The sequence below is a fragment of the Manis javanica genome, chromosome X (genome assembly GCF_040802235.1).
Source record: "Manis javanica isolate MJ-LG chromosome X, MJ_LKY, whole genome shotgun sequence".
NCBI lineage: Eukaryota > Metazoa > Chordata > Mammalia > Pholidota > Manidae > Manis > Manis javanica.
This window is the reverse complement of record NC_133174.1, coordinates 9,563,720-9,578,557: the sequence shown is the minus strand read 5'-3', so window position 1 is coordinate 9,578,557 and position 14,838 is coordinate 9,563,720.

Genomic DNA, 14,838 nt, shown 5'->3' with positions numbered 1-14,838 from the left:
GTAAACCCTGTATTTCAAAAAACGTTGCTCAGATGATTCTGATGCAGGTGAAGATTTGGAAATCACTGCTGTTCACCAAGAAAGGACTGTTAGTGCAGCACTCAGCAGCTCTCAAAGTTACGCTTTGTTTTCTAGATCAGCAGTCTAAATGGGAGACCAGAAAGACTGGGCATTTACAGATTCGTATTGCCAGTGGAAGGTAGCCAAACCTCTGTAGCAGTGATCCGCTGAAACAGCTCCCCGTCACGCCCTTAGATCCCCAGACTTCACTGCTCATTCCCCTGTCTGATGAGCCCTGTGGCGTTTGCCAGCTGCCCACCATTTCGTTCCCCCCACCCCTGGGACAAAGCCCCTAAGAACACAAAAGCCTCTGAAACTATTAGAGAAACTGGGTGACTGTTGCCTTCGGAGGCTGGAATAGCTGCCGGGGAGACAAGCTCCTTGCCACTCACAGCCCTTCATGGACAGCGGTTTTTGGTCTTTGAGTCAGTGTAGATTAGGTGCCTCAATTCCTATTGCACCCGACTGTCGGGTAACATCTCTGTCCCTTATGATAACTGACTTGAGTATAATCAGCAGGTGAACACACTCTTTATCACTGTCCATCTTTCTAAGCTTTTGTGTGCTGATTTTCAGCCCTCAGAGCTGGGCCAAAATAGCCTTGAACTCTAAGTGATTTTTCTACTCTGCTTCTTTCTTCAGTTAATTCATTTGTTCATCAAATAATAAATGTAGGAGGTCTGCTATGGTCCAGAGATACTGCAGCACAAAAACCTGGACCAGAAGCCCTGCCCTCATGGAGTGCCCCAGTAGGAGGACAATAAACAATAATTAGCAAAGTAATAAATAAATGTGTTAATGTAATAAAATCAATAAGTAAAATATACTGTACATCGGGTGATGGCAAGTGCCATGGACACAAGGAAACCAGAGACGATGAGGATGGAGAGTTGGGGTCGAGACTGTGCCCTGATGGTGCCAGTCACCCAGGCTTTGATTGCTGAGGAAGACTCACAGGCCCTGAGATAACAGTGCTCACAGATCTGGAGTGGATTACAGGGAAGGGGGCCAATAGAGAAAGAGCACTATAGTGAGGCTGTGCATCACAGCCAAGGACTGTCTTGTAGCAAGGGGTCTGGAGAAGTCAGGGCTGGGCATCTAGTGTCCTCTGTCTGTGAGGGCTGTGGCAGGGCGTGCTCCTGCTTTCTGATCACAAGCCATAGAGGTTTCGTGGTACCTCAGGGAACTAGTGAATCTGAAATGGAATCTTGGCTGGAGATTTCTATAGTTTGCTAGTTAACATAGCATATTTCTGCTGTGTACCCAGCCTTCACAGCAGAGACCCCTGAGGGGCTCACCCTGACCAGGTGCAGATCATCAATCTCACTGTTATCAATAAGCAGTACTGACAAGCTGGCCCAAATCTCCTCAGACTCCTCAAACCCATGGTCACACAGATACACTATTAATGAACAGGTTTCATGCCTTGGCCAGGGGTCAGGGCCATGCAGATGCATTTTTTATCTCAATGGAAGAGTGTAGGCCAATTCTAGGCATGCTGCAATGAACTCTCAGTGCACATATTGCAATTCTAAATATTAAGTCAGGGAGAGCTTAGTTGAGAAGGTGACATTTACGGCAAGAGCTCAAGGTGGTGGCAGAACTAGCTCTGTAGAAGTCTAAAGGCTGGTCCCCCAACCTTGGGCCATGAGAACAGCAAGTGCAAAGGCCCTGAGGTAGGATTGTATTCAGAGAAAAGCAAGGGAGTCTCTGAGGTCAAGGATGAATGAATGATGGGGAAACTCAGTAGATAAACTCAAGGAGGTAAGGAGCAGATGCTGAGCTGAGTGGGGCAACTGAGTCACATGGTCTTTCAAACATTTCTGGACTCTGCCTTATTTTTTCCCTCCATTTTGCAATGTAGTACATCAGTCCATTAGAACATGAATTCTTAACTTGGGAATCTAAGGGCAGAATTCAAGAGGCATGTAAATTTATATTAAAAAATGTGTATAGTAAAAAAATTGAGCATTTCTTTCAATTAGGAATTCAGGCAACCAGACTAGTATACCAGGACTTGTTAACTCTGCTGTCCATAGATCTCACATATATTTTCATATCACATTATAGTTGTAGCAGATATTATGAAATATCTTTTATGCTCCTCCTTCTTTAAAATTACTGCTGTAAGATTATACATGACATTGATCTTCCTGTCTCTGAATCAAATGATGAAGTTGAGTATTTTTACAACTGGCATTAAACTTAGTTCTAAGAGAGTAGATTTGAAAGTTGCAAAGATAGTAAATCTTAAAAGTTCTCATCACAAAAAAAGAAACCTTAACTATGTATGCTGACAGATATTAACTGAACTTACTGTGGTGATCATTTTGCAGTACAGGCATCACTGTGGCAATACTGTAGGCTCAGTTCTATACCACTGCAATCAAGTGAATATTGCCATAAAGCAAGTCAAATGAATTTTTTGGTCTTCCAGTACATATAAGAGTTGTGTTTATACTATACTGTAATCTAGTGTGAAATAGCATTATGTCCAAAAAAACCCAATGCACATACATTAAAGTACTTCATTGCTGAAAAATGCTGACCATCATTTGAACTTTCAGCAAGTCATAACCCTTTTGCTGGTGGAGGGTCTGGCCTTGATGTGGACGGCTGCTGACTAATCAGGGTGGGGGCTGCTGAAGGCTGGGGTGGTTGTGGCAGTTTCTTTTTTTCTCTTTCTTTTTCTTAAGGTATCATTGATATACACTCTTATGGATGTTTCGCATGAAAAACGATGTGGTTACTACATTCACCCATATTATCAAGTACCCCACCCACCCCACTGCAGTCACTGCCCATCAGTGTAGTAAGATGCCACAGAGTCACCACTTGCCTTCTCTGTGCTACACTGTCTTCCCCATGACCCCCCACACCATGTGTACTAAACATAATATCCCTCAATCCCCTTCTCCCTCCCTCCCCACCCACCTTCCCCCACCCCTCCCCTTTGGTAACCGCTAGTCCCTTCTTGGAGTCTCTGAGTCTGCTGCTGTTTCCTTCCTTCAGTTTTGCTTCATTGTTATGCTCCACAAATAAGGGAAATCACTTGGCACTTGGCTTTCTCCGCCTGGCTTATTTCACTGAGCATAATGTCCTCCAGCTCCATCATTGTTGTTGCAAATGGAAGAATTTGTTTTCTTCTTATGGCTGAATCATATTCCATTGTGTATATGCACCACATCTTCTTTATCCATTCATCTACTGATGGACACTTAGGTTGCTTCCATTTCTTGGCTATTGTAAAAAGTGCTGTGATAAGCATAGGGGTGCATATGTCTTTTTGAATCTGAGATCTTGTATTCTTTGGGCAAATTCCTAGGAGTGGAATTCCCAGGTCAAATGGAATTTCTATCTTTAGTTTTTTGAGGAACCTTCATATTGCTTTCCACAATGGTTGAACTAGCTTACATTCCCACCAGCAGTGTAGGAGGGTTCCCCTTTCTCCGCATCCTCGCCAGCATTCTCCTTCAAGAACTTTTCCTTTGGTTCACCACTTGGCTAACTGTTTGGCACAGGAGGCCTAGATTTTGGTGTGTCATGGCTTTTAATATGCCTCCCTCACTAAGCTTAATCATTTCTAGCTTTTAATTTAAAGTGAGAGACGGATGACTTCCTTTCCCTTGAACACTTAGAGGCCATTGTATGGTTATTAACTGGCCTAACTTCAATATTGTTGTCTCAGGTAAGAAGGAGGCCCTCAGGAGAGGGAGAAGGTGGGGAACAGCTGGATGGTGGAGCAGTCAGAACACACACCCATGGATTGACAAAGTTCACCATTTTATATGGGTGCAGTTTATGGTGCCTCAAAACTATTACAGTAATAACATCAAAGATCACTGATCACAGATCAACGTAACAAATATAATAATGAAAAAGTTTGAAATATTGTGAGAACTACCAAACTGGGATCCAAAGACATGAAGTAAGCGAATACTGTTGGAAAAATGGTGCCAGTGAGCGTGCTTGGCTCAGGGTGGCCCCAGATCTGTAGTTTGTAAAAAACACAGTGTCAGTGAACAGCAGTAAAAGAGGTATGCCTGTACAATGGCACATGTCACTTATACCTCAATATTTTAAAAACCTAACAGCATCACCATCAAAACAAAGCAAAAAAAAAAAAAGAAAGAAAGAAAAAGAAAAAGAAATAGAGATTAGAATTCCTATTTAAAAAAAAAGCTCTGTAGAATTGTGATGTCCTTGAGAGAATATAATGTTTACCTTGTAAAATGAGCTTTAAAAGTTTAATTCCATTTGCTACAGTGTATCTCAATCCATCAATTGACTTTTCAACATTGGTAACCATTAAAAGAAAAACCAGATGTGGTGGAGGACCTGGACAGATGTTTCTCCAAAGAATAAATTCAGATGGCCACCAGGCACAGGAAAAGATGCTCCACATTGCTAATTATAAGGAAAATGCAAATCAAAACCATCGTGAGATATCACCTCACACCTGTCAGAATGGCCACTATCCAAAAGACAAGAAATAACAAGTACCGGTGAGGATGTGGAAAGGGGAACCCTCCTGCACCGTTGGTGGGAATGTAATTGGTGCAGCCACTATGGAAAGCCGTATGGAGGTTCCTCACAATACTAAAAATAGAAATACCATAGGACCTAGTAATTCTGCTCCTAGGAATTACCTGAAAAAAACAAGACCCTAGATTCAAAAAGACATATGCACCCCTACGTTTATTGCTGCATTATTTATAATAGCCAAAATATGGAAGTAACCAAAGTTTCCATCAATAGATGAATAAAGAAGATGTGGTACATACACACAATGGACTATTATTCAGCCACAGAAAAGAAAGAAATCCTGCCACTTGGAACAACATGGATGGAGCTAGAGGGTGTTACGCTCAGTGAAATAAGCCAGGTGGAGAAAGACAAAGTGCCATATGATTTCACTTATTTGTGGAGTATAAAAAGAAAATAAAATGAACAAAACAGTAACAAACTTATAGACACTGAGAGGTTACTGGTGCTTACCATGGGGGAGAGATTTGGGTGAGTAGGTGAAGGGAATAAAGAGGCACAAAATCTCAATATATAAATGAGTTACGGGGATGAAAGTGCAGCATAGAGAAAATGGTGAATAATTCTGGAGCACCTTTCTCTGTTGACAGAAAGCAACTGCACTAGTTGGGGTGAGCATTTATAAATGTAGATAACTGTCAAATCACTATGTAGTATACTTGAAACCAATATAATATACAATTATATATGGACCATACTTCAATAAAAAATATATTAAAAAACCAGATATGATCAGTTATCCGATACATTGTGTCTCCAACCCTATCAGGGGCCAGTCCACAGTCCAGTGCTCTTTTTGAAACTAAGTGACAACAGCCTTCACAAAAAATGTCTTTTAAAAAAGTAGTCCTGTGACTTGCATATATGTGTTGTGTTTGTTATTTTATTTGTTGTTATTTAGGGTGATAATAAAGAGGCACTTAAATTACTATGCCATAAATTTATTTTATTTTTTAAGATTCATCAAGGTATAATTTACACACAGTTCATAGAATTTTACCAGCTGCAAAGAAAAAAAATGAGCTCAGCAAGAACATTTCCTATTAGCTGTTCTAAACAGATATGCAAGGTCTCCAGGATAACAGCTGGTATCTTGAGAAATTGAATTTTCCCGTGCCAGGTAAGGTTGATGAGGTATTAGCTCCTGAATGGAATATATCATAGAAGATTTGACAAGCTTGAATTAATGCCTAATGTTCTCGAAAGGGATGGGAAATGATTGGAGGGCCATCAGGGAGTGTTCCCAAAGAGGCCACTGACAATGAGAAAGCAGATAAGTATGAGAATGCACCCCATTAGCAGGTCATGAATGAACTGGCATCAGCTTGTTACTGCTGAGGGTGAAATGAAAGCTTAAGGAGATGTGTGAACACAGCAGGAAGCTGGCACCTCTGCTGATATTTGCCTGTCAGGTTACCAAAGAGATCTGTGTGTGGGGCTTGCTATTCAGAAATGCTTTCTGCTGAAGGCTCCATTTAAATAAAGAAAAAAGGCCTGCTCCACCATCCCCCTATGCTGAGAACTAGGTGCCCCTTGGTTCTGTTTCAGTTATGTGTGGGTTTGGGCTCTAACCTCATCTGACAATGGTCTTGGTTCAGTGCCGATATCCAACATTTAACCTCGCAGCCAGTTCTGCACCGTGCACAGAGCCATGGTATCCACTGGGGTCCTTTGGGGCTCTCTGACTTCTCGGCCTGCAGGTGTCTTCAGCTGGGGGGATAGTCAGCCCCTCCCAGGGACACATTTCACCATGTCTGGAGATATTTTTGGTTGTCACAACTAGTTGCTCCTGGTGGTTCGTGGGCAGAGGCCAGGGCTGCCGCAAAACATCCTGAGATGCCCAGGACCCACTCCCCCCAACACAGAAAGCTGGCCCACGATAGGAGTAAGGCCAAGGGTGAGAAACGCTGGTGCAGAGGATGGTGCCCGTAAGTGCCTGCTACTGTCAGGCTTGCAGAGAGGAGGGTCTGCAGGAGGAGCACAGTGGCCAGGTAGAGAAGGGAAGGAAAGGGGTGCCATTTGTCTGCTCTGACATATTTTCCAAACATGACTCTGCTCCGGACTTTGGATTGTTTCATGGAATTACTCATTCCTATCCTGCTTTCATCCTTCCTGTGGATAAAATGGAACAGCCAAGATCAGGGAAGACTATAGGAAGGGTCTAGAACCACCCAGGAAAAGCACCCACACTTGGAGCTTCTTTGTTCAATTAATCTTATATTAAAATATTAATACATTATCAATGAATATTGATCAATTGTATATCAATCATAATATATTGTATACTGATATATGCCATCCTCCTCCTAATTAGTATTGTTTTTAGCTCCTATCCACATAAAGAACTTGAATGCAGTCATAACTCATGTGGGGCAGTGGCTGGGTGACCCTCATCCAAAGTCAGAGTTAGAGGTGCTCTGACTTGCCCTATGGAAAGGAAAGGCCATGTTGGGACAATGAAAATAGCAGGAGAGAAGTTAGAACACACATTTTTACAGGGTTGTGGGAGATGGTGTTGGGACTCAGGCCAGGCACACGGCAGATCGAGAAGTCAAGCAAACTTGTCGTGAGTGCCGCCCTTAATCACCTCTGATCCCTTTTCCCACCACAGAATCCATGACCCATTTATCCAACCATCTTGGGATAAATCAAACAGCAACTCAGCTTCATTGAGCTTCCAGTTTGATCCCAGTGGGTTGAAATCAAATGGTAGGTGAGAAAACAGAGATGGCTGCTCGTTTTCAGAGAAACCAGTGATGAAGTTCAGGAGAAGGGAAGCTTTCGGCTGATCTCTTAAGGAAGATGCCGGGGAACCTGTGTCATAGCCGCTGGGCCACCCTCTCATTTCAGCTGCAGCTGAGATGGACCGTTCCTTGCAAATCTGGACACAGCCTGCACTTAGCAGGTCTCACCGCTAGCACACACTTTTCTGCGTGTGGCTACAGGGTCTCACTGGACACCCCAGAAGCTCAGTAGGTGCTTGGACAAGTAGAGCCCAGGAATCTGAGGAATGTGCCCTCAGGGGCTACCCCCACTCTGAGGGAAGTAAGCTAACCTATAAATGCTCCAACCGTCCATCTTTATGGTGGTCATTTTTCCTGCTTCTCTGGTGGACGGAACCCCCATTTTGCACAGCAGTGGTTTCAATGTGGCACCCTGATGGGGGTGCTTCCCCTGCCCTGTCCCACTCTTCCCGCTCACTCGTCCACTCCTGATTATCCTTGCCATATGCTTTTGCTTGGTGGTTGTCATTACCACCACTGAGCAAGCTCTCGGCTCTGCTGGGGTTTAAACAAAGCCCACTTCCCCGTTTCTTGCCAGAATGGAGCTGTAGCTTCTTTTTGAGTCCAGTGAAAATTTAACCAGCCTGCTCCCAGAAGACTCCAGTTCGTAATGTCATCAAACAGTAGCACCCTGGTGCCTTTCTCACTGTTATCAAATGTCCATCTCTTGGTTAAGAGCCACCTGGGGCAGGTTTCTCTCTTTTTAAAAAATGACTGAGTCCCAGGAGCTCAGTGGATCTCACTTCTCCGCTAATCCTTCTACAGCCCAGAAGGAAGGGGCTCTAGTAATGAATCCTGGCTTTTCTGTGTTACTGTATCTGCTCGTTTTATCATGGCCTGCAAGGTTCTGGCTGTGGACTCGCTATGGGATCTCTATCAGCGTAACATGCCCTTGGTTGTATGCTTTTAGAGGCCAAGCCTCAATGCAGTGCTCCCATATGTCAAGAATATTCTGTCCTAGCATATCAATCAACTCTGGTTAGGCTTCCAGCTGGAAAATTTTTGCAAGCCATCTGGAAGACACCTGAGGTTTCTGGTCCTGAGCTTTACAATTAGACTACAATGCACCTTTAGGGCCCAGCATGGTTGCAGTAGCCTGTGGTGCTTAGGTGGAGAGAGTAGGGGTTAAATAGATTGATTTCTGTTCTTTTCCAGGGGTCATGCAAGCAGCAGCCCATTTTAATAGAAATTCTCAAGTCTCTGGATACCTCCTTCCAGTCTGTGGGCTTATGGCTACTGTTGACTGGTGCTGACAGAAATACCTTTTTTTTTTTTTTGAATGAGCTGTATGAAGTAGAGACTGATAACTTTTCTTCAAAATGCTCTGCTCTCTGTGCACATGGCTAGACCACTTCCCAGCATTCTTTGAGGTTAGTTGTGGCCCTGTAACTGAATGTGACCAGGGGAATGTAGACAGAAGTGAGAAATGCCACATCCAGGCTCATGAAAACCCCCAGGTGTGGTCCGCCTTACTTTTCCTCTGGTAGGTTGGAATGGAGGGCACCCTGTGGAAGACATTTAGGGAGCTACCCCTTGAAAATATGCAGCCACAGGAAAGAAGGGTCTGGGCCCTTAATCCCCACTTTGAGGAAAGCTGCAGGATTAGTTACACAGCACTGAATTTTTTTTGTTGAGTGAGGAGTAAACGATTACCGTGTTAAGCCACAACATGTGGGCTGTGTATCTGTGAAAGCAGCTGGTGTTTCCTCGTCTAACCGGTGGTAGGAGGCCTGGGTGCTGTGTTGACCTGATTGGTGCTGCTGTAGGAGAAAGGCGGACAGAGCAGAAGGGAATTTCATGTCAATGCTTGACACACTCAGCAAAGTATCACAGTCCCACATGGAGGGTTTGTCCCAAGTTCAAGCCCTCAAGCTCCTGCACATGACACAGTTTCATTCAAAAGAGCTGAAGAGGAGCCCAGAAATATGCACTTCAATTATTAGCCTACATGATATTGATGCAGGTAGAACAGCAAGATCTTTTCGAGAAATGGGCAGAACATGGTCTCTCACAGTGCCAGGGAGATGTTTGTTGAATGAATAATTCAATGAACAAAGAGCAGAAGAGAGTGCAAAAATGAGAGTACAAGAGGGGAGATGTGAAGCAAGAAGTGAACAGCTGAGCAGAGCCCAGCCCTGGGGCGCGTTAGAAGGCGGGGCTATCTAGTCACAGGTGGCTGCAGCTGATGATGGCAGACAAGACATATGGAGTGTGCTTCTGAGCTTGCCAGCCCTAATTTCCCGGGGGGAAGCCCTCTGTTTTGAGGAGCCTGCCTTTCATCAGGCGTTTTATGTACGTCCTGCTGTCACTGTCCTCTAACAAGCTGCGCCTCTGCTAGAGGCATTTGCATGGCTAATGGCATTGGGTTTTTTTTTTTGTTGAGATTCTGGGGGCAACAGAAAACAGGGCACACTGTATAGATAGATTTAAATCAGTTGCCACATCCAGCTTTTGCTCATTTGCTGCACAAATTTAAGTCAAAGAGATGAGAGCTCTTGGGTTCTGTAGCCTCCTCATCTTGCTTTCCTGATGCCCAGGTAATAAGGGGCCCATTCTTTGATTTGAGGAAATAAATACCATTTGGTCAATAAGAAGGCTGAAGGAAAACCCATCCAAAGCCCATATGGTACTAATGGCCACTGGAGTCAGGCAGTGAGCAGAGGGGTTAAGCTTGTATAAGGAGCTGAAGGGTCAGGATGGAATGCACCTGAGTGATGTGAGCAGAGGCCGCTCAGAGACTGGACATGATAGGGACAAATGATAGGAGGTGAGGATGGAGAACATGGACAGGGCATGCCGGGTGGACGGACAGCTCCAGCAGACCGCTTGATTGCTGCTGTGGTGCACAGTGTTGCACTAGGCACCTTTCCAGCCAGGCTGGCTTGCAGGTCTGTGTCCTCTGCCAGTATCCAAATGAGTTCCTTTCAAAATAAATGAAATGCATTTATGTCCAAAGGTCACCAGTTGACTATGGATATTGTATCTTTAAGAGTTTGAGGTATGCTGAGGTGTTGTATGCACACTCCACCAGGAGTGTCAATTAGAATTAACCTTTGCTTCTTAAAACATTATGATGGAAATAGCATCAATGTAACGTCATATCAATCCATTCTAACAAGAGCTATGATTTACGGGGCACTCAATGTACGGCTCATATTGTACCAAGTACTTTACCTAGGTTGCCTTGTTCAATTCTAACAACAACCTTGTGAGACCAAGACCTTGACTCTGTCAGGTTAGAGTCAAGGAAGCTGAGTAGCAGAAAAGTAAGGATCACATCCAAGGTGTCAAACCGAGTAAGCAAGAGAGCCAGCAATTGAATCTAAGCCTGAAAGTAATTGCTTTATTATCAACATATTTTAAAAATTACATGCATAATGTAAAAAGTGAAATTAGCCAGAGAAAGACAAATACCATGTGACCTCTTATATATAGAATCTAATATTTTATAAAAAGCTGAATTCATAGAAGAAAATAGAATGGTGCTAGGGGTTGGAGTGGGTGGGAGAGTTGGGGAGATGCTGGGTAAAGGGTACAAGGCTTCATTTCTGCGATGACTAAGCCTGGAGATCTAATGTACAGTGTGGTGGCCCCGGTTAACAACACTTGAAACTGTGTTTCTTGAGCTGTGTACTTGGCAAATTTAAGAGAGGAGACCTTGGGTGTCCCCTCCACCATGGTAACCATGTGAGGTGACAGGTATGTCAATGAACTTGATTGTGGTAATCATTTCACAAAGTACATGTATGTCGAATCATCACATTGTATGCTTGAAATATATACAATTTCATTCATCAGTTATACCAAAGTTAAGCTGAAAAAATAAAATGTAAATTATTTAAAAATACTTTTCAGCTACCTTTTACTGGGGGAGATATAATGAACCTTTATGTACATCATATCCTTTAACTTTCCCAACAGCCCCCTGGAGCAGGCATGATCCTCATATTAAAATGAAGGAAACAAGAGGTAGAGAGATTAGGTGACTTGTCCAAGATTCTGCAACTCTGAACTAAGACAGAGCCGTGACGTGCTGATCCCAAGGGTTTCTGGCCAGGCCTTTAACAGCTGTGTTCTGCTGCCTGTCATGCGAGGCAAACTGTAATTCGGAGCTCCCACATGCTGCTATCCGGTCCCCGCTATCCCAGCCTGTCAACCCGTGACATGAGCCATTGTGAGAGGGTATCCTTTATTATTTATAACTCCAGTTTCTAAGTTGTTTATACTGCTGGAGTTATGGGGCTCCAGGGAGCTGGTATGAGGGGCCAGTGAGATTAATTTTTGGTGGAAGTGCTGGCAGAAGAGAACATGAAATGTTGGCTGCTTCAGAGTATTAAAATAATTGCTGTGTGTGTGTTGTTTCCTTTTCATAACACTCTTGGGGGCTGAGGAAAGGAAGGTTAGCTGATGGTCACCCAGCCCCAGGGCTCTCCTAAGAGTGATAAAAAGCCTTGTCTAAGCTGGGGCCAGGTATTTGCGTGAAAAAGGAAGGCAGGCGTGTATGAAAATATACATGCACCTGGCATCAAACGGGGGAAATATTTTATCTGTCTTTTGAATGGATTAACAGTTGGCTTTAAGAAGACACCACTGGCTTCTGGCTGTATAGATCAGGAGGACAGGCTGTGCAACATAGTCACGATGAGGACCAAGCGGGGTTTAGTTGTATATCTGCGATCAGCAAAAACCAGCCATAAAATTATTTCCAGGAAGAGCCAGACTTCCTTATGTCAAAATGGGCTGGAAAAAAATCACCCCCAATAGGACCCTTTCCTACTGGTATTTAGCAAAGAAAGTATTTGCTTTCAAAGCAGCAGGTGTAGAGCTGGGCTGCCCCTAACAGTGGCTACTAGCCACATGCAGCCATGGAAATCATGAACTGGGGCCAGTTCAAATTGACACATACTGTAAAGGTAATTAAAGGTGCCAGATTTCAGAGACTTAGAAGAAAGCAAGCCAAGTATCGTCTTCATTAATTTTTTGATACTGATTACATGTCAAAATAACACTTGGGATATATTGCACCAAATAAAATGTGTTATTAAGATGAATTTTTACCTTTGTACTTAAAAAAATTTGAGTGCCAGAAGATTCACATATGTGGCTCACATATTTCTATTGGAGAATATGTGAACATGGGCTTTGAGGTCCAATGACATTGGGCTGAAAACATCTCTGTCACCCATTTGCCATGTAACTGGCAGAAGAACATCTTTCTGAGCTTTGGTTTCCACGTATGTACATAAAATGGGCAAACCACTACCTCCACATTAGTAATGAGCATATTGAAAGTGGCTGTCAGGGTGGCCCAACCTGGATAAATATTGTCCATCTTCTTCCCTTCCTTCTTGTTACATATTTTTAAAAACTTGAGAGAAATGATTTTAAAGTTTGAGTACTATACACTAGAAAACTATCATTCCAGTGTAAAGAAAAATAAAGATGTTTTTCGATGTACAGCGACTCACGGTGGCACTTTGGAAGCGTTACTGAAAAACGGATGCTGGGAGGGTGGAAATATAAGGCAAAATAGGGAGATGTGGCATAAGTGTAGCAGTCGGAAACAAAAAACCAGAAAAAGCTATTGATCATTGTGCATGACTATAGATGCAAAAGAAACATGATAATGATAATCCTAATAATAATATAATCCAGGATCTGAAATCCTACATGTTAAAAGAGAGATAAAAGGGACACAAGGAAGTGAGATTTTGTCTTATTCAGGAGGAGGACTTAGCTACTGATATTACTTTTGAATACAACTAAAAGACTATAATTTTAAATAAGGTTTTGTTAAAAATTTAAGAGTATCAAGTAGCAAAATTGAAAAATGATGACTACTTCTAGGTTACTAGGAGAAAATTAAGTGGAACAAAAAGTAGTCAATCACATAGCAATAGGCAAGGAAATAAAAGGAAGAAACAAGGGGAAAGTCATGATAAATAGAAATATTAAATAAGAGGGCATGTATAAATTCAAGAATATTAATAACTGCATTAAATGAAGAAGACACCACTAAGTCGAAATATATCCTGTGTGCATGGATAGGAAGAATTAATATTGTCAAAATGGCCATTCTGCCTAAAGCAATCTACAGATTCAGTGCAATCCCTATCAAAATACCAACAGCATTCTTCAACAAACTAGAGCAAGTAGTTCTAAAATTCATATGGAACCACAAAAGACCCTGAATACCCAAAGCAATCCTAAGAAGGAAGAACAAAGCTGGGGGGATTATGCTTCCTAACTTCAAGCTCTACTTCAAAGCTACAGTAATCAAAAACAATTTGGTACTGGCACAAGAACAGATCCATAGATCAATGGAACAGAATAGAGAGCCCAGATACAAACCCATATATGGTCAATCAATATACAATAAAGGAGCCATGGACATACAATGGGGAAATGACAGCCTCTTCAACAGCTGGTGTTGGCAAAACTGGACAGCTACATGTAAGAGAATGAAACTGGATTATTGTCTAACCCCACACAAAAGTAAATTCAAAATGGATCAAAGACCTGAATGTAAGTCATGAAACCATAAAACTCTTAGAAGACAACATAGGCAAAATCTCTTGGATATAAACATGAGCAGCTTTTTCCTGAACGCATCTCCTCAGGCAAGGGAAACAAAATAAAAAATGAACAAATGGGACTACATCATGCTAAAAAGCTTCCGTATAGCAAAGGATACCATCAGCAGAATGAAAAGGCATCCTACAGTATGGGAGAATATATTTGTAAATGACTTATCCCATAAGGGGTTAATTTCCAAAGTATATAAAGAACTCACATGCCTCAACACCCAAAAAACAACTAATCTGGTTAAAAATGGGTGGAGGATCTGAACAGACACTTCTCCAAAGATGAAAGTCAGATGGCCAACAGGTACATGAATAGATGCTCCACATCACTAATCATCAGGGAAATGCAAATTAAAACCACAATGAGATATCACCTTACACCAGTTAGGATGGCCAACATCCAAAAGACAAGAAACAACAAATGCTGGCAAGGATGTGGAGAAAGGGGAACCCTCCTACACTGCTGGTGGGAATATAGACTAGTTCAACCATTGTGGAAAGCAATATGGAGGTTCCTCAAACTGAAAATAGAAATACCATTGATCCAGGAATTCCACTCCTAGGAATTTATCCAAGGAAAACAAGATCCCTGATTCAAAAAGACACATGCACCCCTATGTTTATTGCAGCATATTTACAATAGCCAAGATATGGAAGCAACCTAATTGCCCATCAATAGATGAATGGATAAAGAAGATTGGTATACATATATACTATGGAATATTATTCAGCCATAAAAAGAAAAGAAATCCTGCCATTTGCAGCAACATGGATGGAGCTAGAGGGTATTATGCTCAGTGAAATAAGCCAGGCAGAGAAAGACAAGTACCAAATGATTTCCCTCATTTGTGGAGTATAAGAACAAA